General features: G+C 43.7%; 1 protein-coding gene across 2 annotated transcripts in view; it reads right to left on the bottom strand.

The window, feature by feature from the left end:
• sgk3 (serum/glucocorticoid regulated kinase family member 3) overlaps positions 1 to 19,365 on the bottom strand; it is a 1,016,194-nt gene that overhangs the window by 421,613 nt on the left and 575,216 nt on the right. The window lies entirely within an intron of this gene.

Below are 19,365 nucleotides of genomic sequence, written 5' to 3'. Positions count from 1 at the left end.
AGGAGGCATTAGAATGTATACTTCAAAGGAGCTCGACCCCGACCTCTAACCCACAACCCCTGACCCTTAACTTGACCTCTGTGGCTTGAACATTTGTGTTACTAAGCCACCCCTTGACCTATGTCCTCCCCCCTTCTCTTCCCCTCTGTCCTGTCCTATCTACGATGGTCCTTGACCTATGGCCCCTCCTTCTCTTGCCCTCTGTCCTGTCTTATCTACGATTGTCCCTCAAAACCAGTGGCTTCGTTCCGAGTGGCACACTATCCCCTTTACACTGCACTACTAACATAGGGTGCTGGTCCAAAGTAGTGCGCTATAAAGGGAATAGTGTGCCGTTGGAACGAAGCCAGTGCGTCCAGGCAGGCTGGTGCAGACATACAGGGCTGCCTGACTCCAGGTTAGTTAGTTGTGTTCCCAGGACTGATACAGCTGGATTAGTCTCCTGTTACATCAGCTGGGTAATACAGTGGTACACCCAAATGAAAAATATTACAGTTTATTATAGAATACGACAGTACTTACGATTGAAATCTGTAGTATACTGTAGAATACTATACTACACAGTGTAGTATTCCTCGAATATGTGCGGTACTTACTATGTCATTTTGTAGTTTACTACAGAATACTATAGTATATACTACAGTAAAGTCCGTAAAAACAGTGCAGTGAATACTATAGTATTTATACCATGGTATACTATAGTATTTTTCATGTGGACAGGCCTGTGAACAGTCTGCACACTGCATTCCAAATATCACCCTTTTCCCTAAATAGTGCACTACTTTTGATCAGAGCACTGGTCTAAAGTAGTGCACTATGTAGGGAATAGGGTACCAACTCTGATCTAAAGTAGTGCACTATGTAGGGAATAGTGTACCAACTCTGATCTAAAGTAGTGCACTATGTAGGGAATAGGGTACCAACTCTGATCTAAAGTAGTGTACTATGTAGGGAATAGGGTACCAACTCTGATCTAAAGTAGTGCACTATTTAGGGAATAGGGTACCAACTCTGATCTAAAGTAGTGTACTATGTAGGGAATAGGGTACCAACTCTGATCTAAAGTAATGTACTATGTAGGGAATAGGGTACCAACTCTGATCTAAAGTAGTATACTATGTAGGGAATAGGGTACCATTTGTGACAGAGTCTGTGTCACAAACACCAGCCTCCAGTGACACCAGTCTCCAGTGACACCAGCCTCCAGTGACACCAGCCTCCAGTGACACCAGTCTCCAGTGACACCAGTCTCCAGTGACACCAGTCTCCACTGACACCAGCCTCCAGTGACACCAGTCTCCAGTGACACCAGTCTCCAGTGACACCAGCCTCCAGTGACACCAGTCTCCAGTGACACCAGCCTCCAGTGACACCAGTCTCCAGTGACACCAGCCTCCAGTGACACCAGTCTCCAGTGACACCAGCCTCCAGTGACACCAGTCTCCAGTGACACCAGCCTCCAGTGACACCAGTCTCCAGTGACACCAGCCTCCAGTGACACCAGTCTCCAGTGACACCAGCCTCCAGTGACACCAGTCTCCAGTGACACCAGTCTCCAGTGACACCAGCCTCCAGTGACACCAGCCTCCAGTGACACCAGTCTCCAGTGACACCAGCCTCCAGTGACACCAGTCTCCAGTGACACCAGTCTCCAGTGACACCAGCCTCCAGTGACACCAGCCTCCAGTGACACCAGTCTCCTCCCTCCTCTCACCCAATGAGACGTTCGACTAAGTGTTTATCCAATCCAGACCTAGGTTCAAATATAATGTGTATTTTAGTATCTGATATACATGATATACAATACATAAGTATTTTCAAATACACAGCACAAAACTAGTACTTTTATTTGAATGGTTATTTGTGAAACCAAATGTATCAAATGTAAATATTAGTTGTCTCAAATACTATTGTCAGAAGCCTGGGGTTAAATGCATGGGGTTCTATTTGAGTAATTGTATTTTAGTATTTTCAAATACTTTCCAAGTGTATTTCCAAATATATTTAAAATATTCAAACTACTTGTGTTTTCAAATAAAATATTTCTGAATATTTACTTTGAACGTATGTGAAAGTAATTGAGATATTTGAACCCAGGTCTGATCCATTCTGAGTTTTGATATAAAAAGGTCATGTTCGCTGTGTCTTTTCCTCTGGGAGGAATACTACAGAGGTGAATCAATACCTTCTGATGTAACTTTAAACTTATTTTTTTTTAATGATAAGCTTAAAAAGTAGACATGGTCTAATTTGATTCGACAAACAAAAACACATATCTAAGTTTTTAAACTTTTTTAACGAAGTATAGAAAACCAATAGTTATTTCTGGTTGTTTGTCAAAGTCAGCCGGCTAACTAATGAATCCTGCTTTGTAATATGTTCTTTGTTATACTGTAATCTGAGACTGATTGTAACGTCCTGACCAGAGTTATTATGTGTTTTGCTTGTTTAGTGTTGGTCAGGACGTGAGCTGGGTGGGAATTCTATGTTGTGTGTCTAGTTTGTCTGTTTCTATGTCCAGCCTAATATGGTTCTCAATCAGAGGCAGATGGTAATCGTTGTCCCTGATTGAGAATCATATATAGGAGGCTTGTTTTGTGTTGGGATTTTGTGGGTGTTTGTTTCCTGTCTCTGTGATTGTCTGCACCAGATAGGTCTGTCTCGGTTTTTGCACATTTGTTATTTTGTATTGTTGTTTGTAGTGTTTCACTTGTTCTTTATTAAACATGTTTAACACTAGCCGCGCTGCACTTTGGTCCTCTCCTTCACCCCTGGAAGAAAACCGTTACGCTGATGTAGAGTCGTGAGCGGAGGTGGAATGGACTAGTGCTCTTCATGACCCACTAGTGGTAACCAGGAAGTGAGCAGACAGGGCTTGGCTTGGTACCAATAGTATAGGATATCTCTGCTAATACTCTGACACCACCGCACATGATGCTGGATCCCATTCATACAGACAGACGATCCCCTACTAGCCCTCCCCGTGAGTCACAAATATAAACCACAGCCTTATAAGCATATGCTACCTTTATAGGGGCTGCTATAATAATATAATATATGCCATCTACAGACACTTTTATCCAAAGCGACTTACAGTTATGCTCGCATACAACACTGCTATATTTCAAACCACACACACCTGCTATAGAAAACAGTTGCCATTTTCTATGTTCTCGTTTCTATGACTACTGTGATCCTGGCAACCAGAATATATGTAAGATGGTCACTTCACATTTTACGAGGGTCGAGGATTCAGCAAGTAGCCTAGTCAAAGAAGGTGTAAGGCCCAAAACAGAGGGAGAGATCATCCCCTCCTACTTACTCTCTTTTGAAAATGGTGTAGCTACAGTTGTGGGTCCCAGCCATTAACTAAAATGGGGTAGCTACAGGTGTGGGTCCCAGCCATTAACTAAAATGGGGTAGCTACAGTTGTGGGTCCCAGCCATTAACTAAAATGGGGTAGCTACAGTTGTGGGTCCCAGCCATGAACTAAAATGGTGTAGCTACAGTTGTGGGTCCCAGCCATGAACTAAAATGGGGTAGCTACAGTTGTGGGTCCCAGCCATTAACTAAAATGGGGTAGCTACAGTTGTGGGTCCCAGCCATTAACTAAAATGTTGTAGCTACAGTTGTGGGTCCCAGCCATTAACTAAAATGGGGTAGCTACAGTTGTGGGTCCCAGCCATTAACTAAAATGGGGTAGCTACAGTTGTGGGTCCCAGCCATTAACTAAAATGGTGTAGCTACAGTTGTGGGTCCCAGTCATTAACTAAAATGGGGTAGCTACAGTTGTGGGTCCCAGCCATTAACTAAAATGGGGTAGCTACGGTTGTGGGTCCCAGCCATTAACTAAAATGGGGTAGCTACAGTTGTGGGTCCCAGCCATTAACTAAAATGGTGTAGCTACAGTTGTGGGTCCCAGCCATGAACTAAAATGGGGTAGCTACAGTTGTGGGTCCCAGCCATTAACTAAAATGGTGTAGCTACAGTTGTGGGTCCCAGTCATGAACTAAAATGGGGTAGCTACAGTTGTGGGTCCCAGTCATTAACTAAAATGGGGTAGCTACAGTTGTGGGTCCCAGCCATTAACTAAAATGGGGTAGCTACAGTTGTGGGTCCCAGTCATGAACTAAAATGGTGAGCTACAGTTACATAAAATGAGCCAGATAACAGTGGGAAGGATTTACACGTGGATTGAACCTTGGTTGCTGGTTTTACTACTACACCGTCCACTGCTCCGCATGACCCCCCCCCCCCTCCCCCCTCCCCCTCCCCGGATTTACTAGCTCCAGTCATCACAGATCCCTACCAGGGGAATGTGAGGGACAACAGCTTGGCAGCCAGACAGACTCACCAGCCTATCTCCCTGATGGCTAGTATTTCCCTCCATATTTAATGTGAGGTGATGTTTGGGCCTTGGCCTGTTTTCACACTCTGCCAGAAGCTGTTAGATTAATTTATTAACCCTGCTGTAACAACAGTGTGTGTGTGTGTGTGTGTGTGTGTGTGTGTGTGTGTGTGTGTGTGTGTGTGTGTGTGTGTGTGTGTGTGTGTGTGTGTGTGTGTGTGTGTGTGTGTGTGTGTGTGTGTGTGTGTGTGTGTGTGTGTGTGTGTGTGTGTGTGTTATACTGTACTGTATGGGGTTTCTGGCCTCTACCACAGATTCATTGACTGATCAAGGGTGGCTGGTCTGGTCTGGGGAAGAGAAAACCAACGTTTATATTTCACAACAGAGGGAGAGATCAGAGTCTCTGGGTTAAATGGAGATGAATGGGGCTTCTGGGTTAAATGGACGTGAATGGGGCTTCTGTGTTAAATGGAGGTGAATGGGGCTTCTGTGTTAAATGGAGGTGAATGAGGCTTCTGTGTTAAATGGAGGTGAATGGGGCTTCTGTGTTAAATAGATGTGAATGGGGCTTCTGTGTTAAATGGAGGTGAATGAGGCTTCTGTGTTAAATGGAGGTGAATGAGGCTTCTGTGTTAAAGGGAGGTGAATGAGGCTTCTGTGTTAAATGGAGGTGAATGAGGCTTCTGTGTTAAATGGAGGTGAATGAGGCTTCTGTGTTAAATGGAGGTGAATGGGCACTATGGGCCCTGGTCTAATGTAGTACACTATGGGCCCTGGTCTAAAGTAGTGCACTATGGGCCCTGGTCTAATGTAGTACACTATGGGCCCTGGTCTAATGTAGTGCACTATGGGCCCTGGTCTAAAGTAGTACACTATGGGCCCTGGTCTAAAGTAGTGCACTATGGGCCCTGGTCTAAAGTAGTGCACTATGGACCCTGGTCTAAAGTAGTGCACTATGGGCCCTGGTCTAAAGTAGTGCACTATGGGCCCTGGTCTAAAGTAGTACACTATGGGCCCTGGTCTAAAGTGGTGGACTATGGGCCCTGGTCTAAAGTAGTGCACTATGGGCCCTGGTCTAAAGTAGCGCACCATGGGCCCTGGTCTAAAGTAGTACACTATGGGCCCTGGTCTAATGTAGTGCACTATGGGCCCTGGTCTAAAGTAGCGCACCATGGGCCCTGGTCTAAAGTAGTACACTATGGGCCCTGGTCTAATGTAGTGCACTATGGGCCCTGGTCTAAAGTAGTACACTATGGGCCCTGGTCTAAAGTAGTACACTATGGGCCCTGGTCTAAAGTAGTACATTATGGGCCCTGGTCTAAAGTAGTGCATTATGGGGAATAGAGTGCCATTTGACTTCCTAACAAATCATTTTAACCTACTTCAGAGCCCGACACCAACAATACACACGGCTTGGGCAGTCAAGCTTCAAGCTGAAATTGGATTAAGTCTCGGAAACATCGAGGGGATATCGGTACCAAGTGTTTTTCAACTGATGTTGCTAAGACATCAGTATTAAGGAGATCCACTTTCCATGCATAGCATAGCTAGCCTGGCTTATCATCGCTTACAGTATATTTCCATGCCTAGCATAGCTAGCTTAGCATATTATTGCTTACAGTATCTTTCCATGCCTACCATAGCAGGCTTAGATTAGCATCGCTTACAGTATCTTTCCATGCCTAGCATAGCTAGCCTAGCATCGCTTACATCATCTTTCCATTCCTCGCATAGCTAGATTAGCTTAGCATCGCTTCATCAGCCCTTTACAGTGTCAAACTCAGACAGCAGTTAGCTATCATAACACATGCTCCTTTTACAATACTGCTCCAGACATAGACAGGGTTCACCAATTGGTGGCCCACTTGTGATTTTATTTTGTCCCCATAGTTTTCTGAGCAACAAAAAAGCTCAGAAAAAAAAAGTGATTTTGTATTCATATTTTTTAAATGTATGTAACCTTTATTTAACTCGGCAAGTCAGTTAAGAACAAATTCTTATTTACAATGACGGCCTTCCCCAGCCAAACCCAGATGAAGCTGGGCCAATTGTGCGCCGCCCTAATGGACTCCCAATCACAGCCGGATGTGATGCAGCCTGGATTCAAAACAGGGACTGTAGTGACACCTCTTGCACTGAGATGCAGTGCCTTAGACTGCTGTACCACTCGGGAGATCCAACAATCACAAATGTAAGCTATGTTAAAAATAATTATGTTTTAGTCAATTATTATATCTGTTTAGGCTTTTTGCAGTCATTTTGTAATCTAAAATATGTTTGTATTTATGTTCTGTCCCCCCAGGCCATCCGTTCAAGAAACAATTGGCCCACAGGTGAATCCAGTTGGTGATCCCTGGACTATGATGTCTGATAATATGAAATCATCTGATTATTTAAAATGCTGTTTCAAGTTTGACAGGTTGATATGGGGTTGTCACTCAGTGTGGGAAAAAAAACTCCATGGACATGAGTCATAGATACTCAAGTCCAAGTGAAGTCATGAGTCATACAGATCAAGTCCAAGTTAAATCACGAGTCATAAATACTAAAGTCCAAGTTAAGACATGAGTCATAAATACTCAAGTACAAGTGAAGTCATGAGTCATACAGATTAAGTCCAAGTTAAATCACGAGTCATACAGCTCAAGTCCTAGTTGAGTCACGAGTCATAGATACTAAAGTCCAAGTTAAGTCATGAGTCATAAATACTCAAGTCCAAGTTGAGTCATAAATACTCAAGTCCAAGTTAAGTCATGAGTCATAGATACTCAAGTCCTAGTTGAGTCACGAGTCATAGATACTCAAGTCCAAGTTAAGTCACGAGTCATAAATACTCAAGTCCAAGTTGAGTCATAAATACTCAAGTCCAAGTTAAGTCATGAGTCATAGATACTCAAGTCCTAGTTGAGTCACGAGTCATAGATACTCAAGTCCAAGTTAAGACATGAGTCATAAATACTCAAGTCCAAGTTAAGTCACGAGTCATAAATACTCAAGTCCAAGTTAAGTCACGAGTCATAAATACTCAAGTCCAAGTTAAGTCACGAGTCATAAACACTCAAGTCCAAGTTGAGTCATAGATACTAAAGTCCAAGTTAAGTCATGAGTCATAAATACTCAGGTCCAAGATAAGTCACGATTCATAGATACTAAAGTCCAAGTTAAGTCATGAGTCATAAATACTCAAGTCCAAGTTAAGTCACGAGTCATAAATACTCAAGTCCAAGTTAAGTCACGAGTCATAAACACTCAAGTCCAAGTTGAGTCATAGATACTAAAGTCCAAGTTAAGTCATGAGTCATAAATACTCATGTCCAAGATAAGTCACGATTCATAGATACTAAAGTCCAAGTTAAGTCATGAGTCATAAATACTCAAGTACAAGTTAAGTCACGAGTCATAAATACTCAAGTCCAAGAGTGGCAAGCGTCCATATCTCTGGTATGATGTTATTAGAATATGAGACATGGACTCCATGGTTTGTTGTGTTAACATGTAAACTAAACAACATGCACGATGTTTACATACTGCATTACTCATCTCATATGTATATACTGTATTCTATTCTACTGTATTTTAGTCAATGCCACTCTGACATTGCTCATTCTAATATTTATATATTTCTTAATTCCATTCTTTTACTTTTAGATGTGTGTGTATTGTTGTGAATTGTTAGATATTACTGCACTGTTGGAGCTACGAACACAAGCATTTCGCTACACCTGCAATACAATTTGATTTGATTTGATGTTATTATACTGCATGGTTTGTTGTGTTCGTCTGTAAACTAAACAACATGTCTGATGCAGAGATGGGACCAAGTCATCATTTCGCAAGTCACAAGTCCCTAATTTTGGGGTTTCGAGTCCTCAAGTCAATGGTTAACTGGTCAGACAAACAAAGAGACACTCAAAAAGATGTGGCATAAAAAGCTTACTTCATTATTCAATGTTTTTCTTTTATTATTTTCACTGCATCGCGTACACAGACGTTTCGGCTTTACAGCCTTCTTCAGTGTGTAGGTCAAATTTTGTTTGAATTCAAAACAGCATTTGTAAAGAAACAACCGATGAGCAGCAGGTGGTTCTAATCAGGGTTGTCACTCATCAGCCAATCAGGAACATGGTTTTTTCTGGTCTACCTGTATACAAATGAGTCACAGAAAAACATACAGAGTTATAGAGGTATGGGAGCGGGCATGAAGGGCAACTCACAAATCAACCTCCCCAGGTGTCCGCTCACCTAAATACATCATATTAATTCATGAGACCACTAAGGATATGAGGCACAGCTGTTCATAAATATGTGGGGACAACTCATAAACGATATGTAAAATCTGATATAGACAGTTGTAACGGCTGTCTATCTCTTCCTCCTCATCTGACGAGGAGAGGCGAGAAGGATCGGAGGACCAATACGCAGAGTGGTAAGTTTCCATGTTTTAATATAATCCACGAAAACAAGACACAATACAAAATAACAAAAGAACTAACCGAAACAGTACCGTGTGGCGAACAAACACTGACACGGAAGACAAACACTCACAAACCAACAGTGAAAACAGGCAACCTAAATATGGTTCCCAATCAGAGACAATGCAAAACACCTGCCTCTGATTGAGAACCATATCAGGCTAAATGAACAAACCTAAACATAGAATCAAATAACATAGGCTGCCCACCCCAACTCACGCCCTGACCATACTAAATAAAGACAAAACAAGGGAAAAGAAAGGTCAGAATGTGACAACAGTGTTCTTGTTTAACAGTCTAAATGTGGTTTATGGGAAGGAGGTGAAATCTAATTCTTCGTTTAAACCGTGTATAGATACTGAATGTGATTTATACAGTGCATTCTGGAAGTATTCAGACCCCTTGACTTTTTTCACATTTTCTTACGTTACGGCCTTATTCGAAAATGGATTAAATAGTTTTTTTCCCTTGTCAATCGACACACAATACCCCATAATGACATCACAATACCCCATAATGACAGCACAATACCCCATAATGACATCACAATGCCCCATAATGACATCACAATACCCAATAACGACAAAGCAAAAAAAGTTGTTTTAAACATTTTTGCTAATTTATTATAAAAAAACTGAAATATCACATTTACGTAAGTATTCTGACCCTTTACTCAGTACTTTGTTGAAGAACCTTTGGCAGCGATTACAGCCTCGAGTCTTCTTGGGTATGACTCTACAAGCTTGGCACACCTGTATTTGGGGAGTTTCTCCCATTCTTCTCTGCAGATCTTATGGACTCCTTATGGTGCTACTAGAGGTACAGGATCTACAGGGGAAACATCCTGATGGTGCTACTAGAGGTACAGGATCTACAGGGGAAACATCCTGATGGTGCTACTAGAGGTACAGGATCTACAGGGGAAACATCCTGATGGTGCTACTAGAGGTACAGGATCTACAGGGGGAACATCCTGATGGTGCTACTAGAGGTACAGGATCTACAGGGGAAACATCCTGATGGTGCTACTAGAGGTACAGGATCTACAGGGGAAACATCCTGATGGTGCTATTAGAGGTACAGGATCTACAGGGGAACATCCTGATGGTGCTACTAGAGGTACAGGATCTACAGGGGAAACATCCTGATGGTGCTACTAGAGGTACAGGATCTACAGGGAAACATCCTGATGGTGCTACTAGAGGTACAGGATCTACAGGGGAAACATCCTGATGGTGCTACTAGAGGTACAGGATCTACAGGGGAAACATCCTGATGGTGCTACTAGAGGTACAGGATCTACAGGGGAAACATCCTGATGGTGCTACTAGAGGTACAGGATCTACAGGGGAAACATCCTGATGGTGCTACTAGAGGTACAGGATCTACAGGGGAAACATCCTGATGGTGCTACTAGAGGTACAGGATCTACAGGGGAAACATCCTGATGGTGCTACTAGAGGTACAGGATCTACAGGGGAAACATCCTGATGGTGCTACTAGAGGTACAGGATCTACAGGGAAACATCCTGATGGTGCTACTAGAGGTACAGGATCTACAGGGGAAACATCCTGATGGTGCTACTAGAGGTACAGGATCTACAGGGGAAACATCCTGATGGTGCTACTAGAGGTACAGGATCTACAGGGGAAACATCCTGATGGTGCTACTAGAGGTACAGGATCTACAGGGGAAACATCCTGATGGTGCTACTAGAGGTACAGGATCTACAGGGGAAACATCCTGATGGTGCTACTAGAGGTACAGGATCTACAGGGGAAACATCCTGATGGTGCTACTAGAGGTACAGGATCTACAGGGGAAACATCCTGATGGTGCTACTAGAGGTACAGGATCTACAGGGAAACATCCTGATGGTGCTACTAGAGGTACAGGATCTACAGGGAAACATCCTGATGGTGCTACTAGAGGTACAGGATCTACAGGGGAAACATCCTGATGGTGCTACTAGAGGTACAGGATCTACAGGGGAAACATCCTGATGGTGCTACTAGAGGTACAGGATCTACAGGGAAACATCCTGATGGTGCTACTAGAGGTACAGGATCTACAGGGGAAACATCCTGATGGTGCTACTAGAGGTACAGGATCTACAGGGGAAACATCCTGATGGTGCTACTAGAGGTACAGGATCTACAGGGGAAACATCCTGATGGTGCTACTAGAGGTACAGGATCTACAGGGAAAACATCCTGATGGTGCTACTAGAGGTACAGGATCTACAGGGAAAACATCCTGATGGTGCTACTAGAGGTACAGGATCTACAGGGAAAACATCCTGATGGTGCTACTAGAGGTACAGGATCTACAGGGAAAACATCCTGATGGTGCTACTAGAGGTACAGGATCTACAGGGGAAACATCCTGATGGTGCTACTAGAGGTACAGGATCTACAGGGGAAACATCCTGATGGTGCTACTAGAGGTACAGGATCTACAGGGGAAACATCCTGATGGTGCTACTAGAGGTACAGGATCTACAGGGGAAACATCCTGATGGTGCTACTAGAGGTACAGGATCTACAGGGGAAACATCCTGATGGTGCTATTAGAGGTACAGGATCTACAGGGGAAACATCCTGATGGTGCTACTAGAGGTACAGGATCTACAGGGGAAACATCCTGATGGTGCTACTAGAGGTACAGGATCTACAGGGAAACATCCTGATGGTGCTACTAGAGGTACAGGATCTACAGGGGAAACATCCTGATGGTGCTACTAGAGGTACAGGATCTACAGGGGAAACATCCTGATGGTGTTACTAGAGGTACAGGATCTACAGGGAAACATCCTGATGGTGCTACTAGAGGTACAGGATCTACAGGGGAAACATCCTGATGGTGCTACTAGAGGTACAGGATCTACAGGGGAAACATCCTGATGGTGCTACTAGAGGTACAGGATCTACAGGGGAAACATCCTGATGGTGCTACTAGAGGTACAGGATCTACAGGGGAAACATCCTGATGGTGCTACTAGAGGTACAGGATCTACAGGGGAAACATCCTGATGGTGCTACTAGAGGTACAGGATCTACAGGGGAAACATCCTGATGGTGCTACTAGAGGTACAGGATCTACAGGGGAAACATCCTGATGGTGCTACTAGAGGTACAGGATCTACAGGGGAAACATCCTGATGGTGCTACTAGAGGTACAGGATCTACAGGGAAACATCCTGATGGTGCTACTAGAGGTACAGGATCTACAGGGAAACATCCTGATGGTGCTACTAGAGGTACAGGATCTACAGGGGAAACATCCTGATGGTGCTACTAGAGGTACAGGATCTACAGGGGAAACATCCTGATGGTGCTACTAGAGGTACAGGATCTACAGGGGAAACATCCTGATGGTGCTACTAGAGGTACAGGATCTACAGGGGAAACATCCTGATGGTGCTACTAGAGGTACAGGATCTACAGGGGAAACATCCTGATGGTGCTACTAGAGGTACAGGATCTACAGGGGAAACATCCTGATGGTGCTACTAGAGGTACAGGATCTACAGGGGAAACATCCTGATGGTGCTACTAGAGGTACAGGATCTACAGGGGGAACATCCTGATGGTGCTACTAGAGGTACAGGATCTACAGGGGAAACATCCTGATGGTGCTACTAGAGGTACAGGATCTACAGGGGAAACATCCTGATGGTGCTACTAGAGGTACAGGATCTACAGGGGAAACATCCTGATGGTGCTACTAGAGGTACAGGATCTACAGGGGAAACATCCTGATGGTGCTACTAGAGGTACAGGATCTACAGGGGAAACATCCTGATGGTGCTACTAGAGGTACAGGATCTACAGGGGAAACATCCTGATGGTGCTACTAGAGGTACAGGATCTACAGGGGAAACATCCTGATGGTGCTACTAGAGGTACAGGATCTACAGGGGAAACATCCTGATGGTGCTATTAGAGGTACAGGATCTACAGGGGAAACATCCTGATGGTGCTACTAGAGGTACAGGATCTACAGGGGAAACATCCTGATGGTGCTACTAGAGGTACAGGATCTACAGGGGAAACATCCTGATGGTGCTACTAGAGGTACAGGATCTACAGGGGAAACATCCTGATGGTGTTACTAGAGGTACAGGATCTACAGGGGAAACATCCTGATGGTGCTACTAGAGGTACAGGATCTACAGGGGAAACATCCTGATGGTGCTACTAGAGGTACAGGATCTACAGGGGAAACATCCTGATGGTGCTACTAGAGGTACAGGATCTACAGGGAAACATCCTGATGGTGCTACTAGAGGTACAGGATCTACAGGGAAACATCCTGATGGTGCTACTAGAGGTACAGGATCTACAGGGGAAACATCCTGATGGTGCTACTAGAGGTACAGGATCTACAGGGGAAACATCCTGATGGTGCTACTAGAGGTACAGGATCTACAGGGGAAACATCCTGATGGTGCTACTAGAGGTACAGGATCTACAGGGGAAACATCCTGATGGTGCTACTAGAGGTACAGGATCTACAGGGGAAACATCCTGATGGTGCTACTAGAGGTACAGGATCTACAGGGGAAACATCCTGATGGTGCTACTAGAGGTACAGGATCTACAGGGGAAACATCCTGATGGTGCTACTAGAGGTACAGGATCTACAGGGGGAACATCCTGATGGTGCTACTAGAGGTACAGGATCTACAGGGGAAACATCCTGATGGTGCTACTAGAGGTACAGGATCTACAGGGGAAACATCCTGATGGTGCTACTAGAGGTACAGGATCTACAGGGGAAACATCCTGATGGTGCTACTAGAGGTACAGGATCTACAGGGGAAACATCCTGATGGTGCTACTAGAGGTACAGGATCTACAGGGGAAACATCCTGATGGTGCTACTAGAGGTACAGGATCTACAGGGGAAACATCCTGATGGTGCTACTAGAGGTACAGGATCTACAGGGGAAACATCCTGATGGTGCTACTAGAGGTACAGGATCTACAGGGGAAACATCCTGATGGTGCTATTAGAGGTACAGGATCTACAGGGGAAACATCCTGATGGTGCTACTAGAGGTACAGGATCTACAGGGGAAACATCCTGATGGTGCTACTAGAGGTACAGGATCTACAGGGGAAACATCCTGATGGTGCTACTAGAGGTACAGGATCTACAGGGGAAACATCCTGATGGTGCTACTAGAGGTACAGGATCTACAGGGAAACATCCTGATGGTGCTACTAGAGGTACAGGATCTACAGGGGAAACATCCTGATGGTGCTATTAGAGGTACAGGATCTACATGGAAACATCCTGATGGTGCTACTAGAGGTACAGGATCTACAGGGGAAACATCCTGATGGTGCTACTAGAGGTACAGGATCTACAGGGGAAACATCCTGATGGTGCTACTAGAGGTACAGGATCAGGTTATCCGCTACAGCTTCATCAAGCCAGGTCCAGAGTTTCCTCTACATCAGAAATAAACCAGGTTTAGGGGTATCCTTTTCAGAAGAAATGCTCAAGGAAAGAGATTGGTTAACCTCTTTTTAGGGGGACAGGGTGATAACTATCAGCTGTCGATATAGTATTTTTATCTGTAGGTTTTTAGTAAATTGTAGTACTTAGAGATTGTCCCTTTCTTTGTAAGAAGTAAATCTCAGAAATGTGAAGAGTTAATGCTATTTTCCATAGTGATCTAAAGTTAACGTAGTTCAGAAATTAATTTGGTTTAATTTTGGGACAGAAATATATTTAAATTCCTGTTCTGTCAACCGTTTATTTTTCAGTCTTTATCGAGGACTTTATTCACTTCAATTTTCCAGCATGCTATACATTTTTTCAATATACATGTTGGTATTAGAAATCACAATCCCACTTCCCTTATCTGGTCTCTGTATATTAGTAAGTTGACATTCGTTAAGTCATCAAGAGCGTTTGTTGGACTCCTGGAAACGTTGTGTTGATGTTGTAAATGAGGACTTTCACTTTGTTTCTTTAGTTGTACTGTCACGATCGTCAAAGGGAGAGAGAGAGGACCAAGGCGCAGCGTGTGAAAAATACATCTTCTCTTTATTTAGAAGAAGAAAAACTAAACAAAACAACAAATAGACGAACGTGAAGCTATAAATGACTAAGTGCAAAAACATGCAACATAGACACAGACATAGACAATTACCCACAAATGCATGATGCCTATGGCTGCCTTAAATATGGCTCCCAATCAGAGACAAATGAAAGACATCTGTCTCTGATTGAGAACCACTCAGGCAACCATAGACATACCTAGACACATTCACTCAACCATAGACATACCTAGAAACATTCACTCAACACAAACCCATACACTAAACCCAACACCCCCTTTACCATATAACCACCCAAAACACAAACATTCCCCATGTCACACCCTGACCTAACTAAAATAATAAAGAAAACAAAGAATACTAAGGCCAGGGCGTGACATGTACGTCAACGTCACTTTCTAGAAGTCTACAAAATGTACTAACTGACGGGTTATTTACAAAAGGAATACAATTACTTTTAGGTCTGAAGCTGGAATAATAATTTGAGTTTCAGTTCTAGGTGCTAAAGAAATCTTTACAATGTTGATATTTTGTAAAAACAAAAAGTAATTTGTTAGATTTTTTAACTTGAAAAGGATTTGTGACTGTATACGGTACAAGTGATAACCCTTTTCTTAAAACATGGATTTGTTCATTAGAAAGCTATTTATCTGATAAGTTAAAAAAGGGGCATTGTTGCTTTGGGTATCTTCATTTACCTCTCGTACCTCTCCTGGTGCGTCATTGTCTTTGGCATGGATACATTTGGAACGTCGGAAGGGCAACGGGGGGCCCCCAAAAAGTAATTCTGGATGCGGTGGAGGAAGAAGACATCGCTGAGGTAGAGGATGAGACCGGATTGTGATGCCTTGGCCTGTTGGATGGGGGGGGGGGGGGGGTGTTGTCTGCGAGTGCTGCACATCTGTTGCCCTTTACAAACGCTGTTTGTAATTTTACACAAAAAAAATACTTACACACTGTAGGCTGTAAATCAGACAAGTCAGTGTACGATATCCCCGATGCAGTGAAAATAATAAAAAACATTGAATAATGAAGTCTGCTTTAATATGCGACATCTTTTTGAGCGCGAACCCAGTACATCTCTTTGTCTGAATTCGCGAGTTTTGACGCACCAGCCAAGCTTCTGGGAGAGTGAGACGGTTCTCTTTTGAATGGTTGTATTTCTCAGAGAACGGTCCTCATCCTCAGTGGTGGTTGGATCCACAGGTCGCCCCTCCAGTCTCTGAAGCCTCTCGCAGAATAACACAAATAAAGACAGAAACAAAAAAAGATAAGTATTGCTATTAGTAGTTTACTAATTTAAATTTTAAAAAAATTGTAAAACTTAAATGAATTAAACTAAGTATGAACTATACTGGTCAACTTTTTTTTTAATGATAAAATAATACCCATCCTTCACAGTGTGGAGATCCAGCGTGTGTTCGCTGCAGCAGGGATTCCCACTCTCTCCAAACTCTACCTTCAAACGCCTCGTTTAAACTGATGCTAGTGTGGAGCAATGAGCTAATCTTGGACGCGTTGAAAACAGCTAGACTGACACCTTTTAGTCTCCTTCAACACATCGCCCACCACTAGTTGCAATGTATGTAGAAGACACTGTAAACTTTGTTGTTGACCTTTTATTTTATATATATACCCAAAGTAGTGTGGATGGTCTCCTGTTCTTCAACTTCCAGGTCATGTAGATGATGATCACCAAGGTCTTCTTCATCTCCTGGGATGCACACTGTCAACGCCTTTCTCATATTAGCTGCATTGTCACATATTATGTAATCTAGCTTGCGTTTGATCCCATACTCGTCACAGATGCCATCAAACTGCTCGCATATTCGTTCCCCTGTGTGTGATCCTGTAAAGCGGTTACATGTACAACAGATTAAACCTCAGCTGTACGGCCTCATTCTCCGTTTCAATCCAGTGGGCGGTGAGACCCCAAGTAATCCTCTCATCTTCCTGTCAGACCATATGTCTACCGAGACAGAGACGCGGTCAGATTGTGCCATCTGGTCTTTGAGTTTTGTCTGCCTGTCGGCAACCAGGTTGTCAATTTTTTGAAGGATAAACACACGGGGGTGTATTTGCTATCAACCACTGACATAAAGTCACAAAAGCTCTTGGGTTCAACGATGGACAAGAGCATGTTGCAATCCACAATCAGGTCTGAGATGGAATTGGTGATAGATTTTAGCTGTGGTTTGTGTTGTACAGAGCATGTCTCTATGGATTAGGAGATGTGAGGCTAATGAAGGAATTCTAATAATCTCTATGGATTAGGATGTGAGGCTAATGAAGGTATTCTAATAATCTATGGATTAGGAGATGTGAGGCTAATGAAGGAATTCTAATAATCTCTATGGATTAGGAGATGTGAGGCTAATGAAGGTATTCTAATCATATCTATGGATTAGGAGATGTGAGGCTAATGAAGGTATTCTAATAATCTCTATGGATTAGGAGATGTGAGGCTAATGAAGGTATTCTAATCATATCTATGGATTAGGAGATGTGAGGCTAATGAAGGTATTCTAATAATCTATGGATTAGGAGATGTGAGGCTAATGAAGGAATTCTAATAATCTTGCTATTCTGGAGATGATAAAATCTCCATCTCAACATATTTTTTTGTTGAATTCATGAATGATCATATTTAAAGAACCTGATATTATTCAGTAATTAATTGTTTGTATGTGTTTAGATACATTTATATTTAAAATGTGTTTTAGTTGTAGGTCTACATAGGGATGTTAAAAACAATAAAAATCAAAACTGTCCGCTTTGGACACAAATGGTAGGGGGAACTATTGCACGCTAGCTAGCTGGTATGTTCCAGAACATTACCTCACGTTAGCTAGAGGTCTCTGGAGGTCCGTTGTGGAGGTCCGTTAGAGAGGTCTGTGGAGGTCCATTAGAGAGGTCTGTGGAGGTCCGTTAGAGAGGTCTGAGGAGGTCCGTTAGAGAGGTCTGAGGAGGTCCGTTAGAGAGGTCTGTGGAGGTCCGTTAGAGAGGTCTGTGGAGGTCCGTTAGAGAGGTCTGTGGGGGTCCGTTAGAGAGGTCTGTGGAGGTCCGTTAGAGAGGTCTGAGGAGGTCCGTTAGAGAGGTCTGTGGAGGTCCGTTAGAGAGGTCTGTGGAGGTCCGTTAGAGAGGTCTGTGGAGGTCCGTTAGAGAGGTCTGTGGAGGTCCGTTAGAGAGGTCTGTGGAGGTCCGTTAGAGAGGTCTGTGGAGGTCCGTTAGAGAGGTCTGAGGAGGTCCGTTAGAGAGGTCTGTGGAGGTCCGTTAGAGAGGTCTGTGGAGGTCCGTTAGAGAGGTCTGTGGAGGTCCGTTAGAGAGGTCTGTGGAGGTCCGTTAGAGAGGTCTGTGGAGGTCCGTTAGAGAGGTCTGTGGAGGTCCGTCAGAGAGGTCTGTGGAGGTCCGTTAGAGAGGTCTGTGGAGGTCCGTTAGAGAGGTCTGAGGAGGTCCGTTAGAGAGGTCTGAGGAGGTCCGTTAGAGAGGTCTGAGGAGGTCCGTTAGAGAGGTCTGAGGAGGTCCGTTAGAGAGGTCTGAGGAGGTCCGTTAAAGAGGTCTGAGGAGGTCCGTTAGAGAGGTCTGAGGAGGTCCGTTAGAGAGGTCTGTGGAGGTCCGTTAGAGAGGTCTGTGGAGGTCCGTTAGAGAGGTCTGTGGAGGTTGGTTGGCTAACGGAAGGTGCTGCAAGAGGAAAGTAGGTAAGAGGATGAGAAGAGGGTGATAAACTTTCGGTATGGAGAAAACTAAACAAGTCTCCTGAGTCTCTCGAGTCATACCGCTCACGTCCCAGTTAAGTCATGAGTCATACAGCTCAAATCTACTACTACATTCCAGAACGGTAAATTACTGTCCTGTTGTGTGTTTTTCATGTCAACAAATGACACACTAGCACCACTTGTACATAGGACACTACCCAGGGCCTGTGAGGCTAGTACTGCACTGTAGGGTGTCATTTGGGACGTAGCCTATGTATCATTGGCTTTATTAGTATCAAATCAAATTTGTATTTGTCACGTGTAGACTTTACCATCGAATGCTTACTTATGAACCCTTTCCCAACAACGCGGAGTTGAAAATGTGGAAAAGACAAATTGAAAATAGTAACACAATAAATATTATTAACGAAGCCATACTGTATACAAGGAGTAGCGGTACCGAGTCAATGTACATGTAGGTAGGGGTAAAAGTGACTAGGAAATCAGGATAGATAATAAACAGAGTAGCAGCAGAATTTGTGAAGAGTACAAAAGTGTGTGAAAGTGTGTGTGTGTGTGTGTGTGTGTGTGTGTGTGTGTGTGTGTGTGTGTGTGTATGTGTGTGTGTGTGTGTGTGTGTGTGTGTGTGTGTGTGTGTGTGTGTGTGTGTGTGTGTGTGTGTGTGTGTGTGTGTGTGTGTGTGTGTGTGTGTGTGTGTGTGTGTGTGTGTGTGTGTGTGTGTGTGTGTGTGTGTGTGTGTGTGTGTGTGTAGCGG

The sequence above is a fragment of the Salvelinus alpinus genome, chromosome 10 (genome assembly GCF_045679555.1).
Source record: "Salvelinus alpinus chromosome 10, SLU_Salpinus.1, whole genome shotgun sequence".
NCBI lineage: Eukaryota > Metazoa > Chordata > Actinopteri > Salmoniformes > Salmonidae > Salvelinus > Salvelinus alpinus.
The sequence above is the reverse complement of the archived record's forward strand: the minus strand, read 5'-3'. Positions and strand labels throughout refer to the sequence as shown.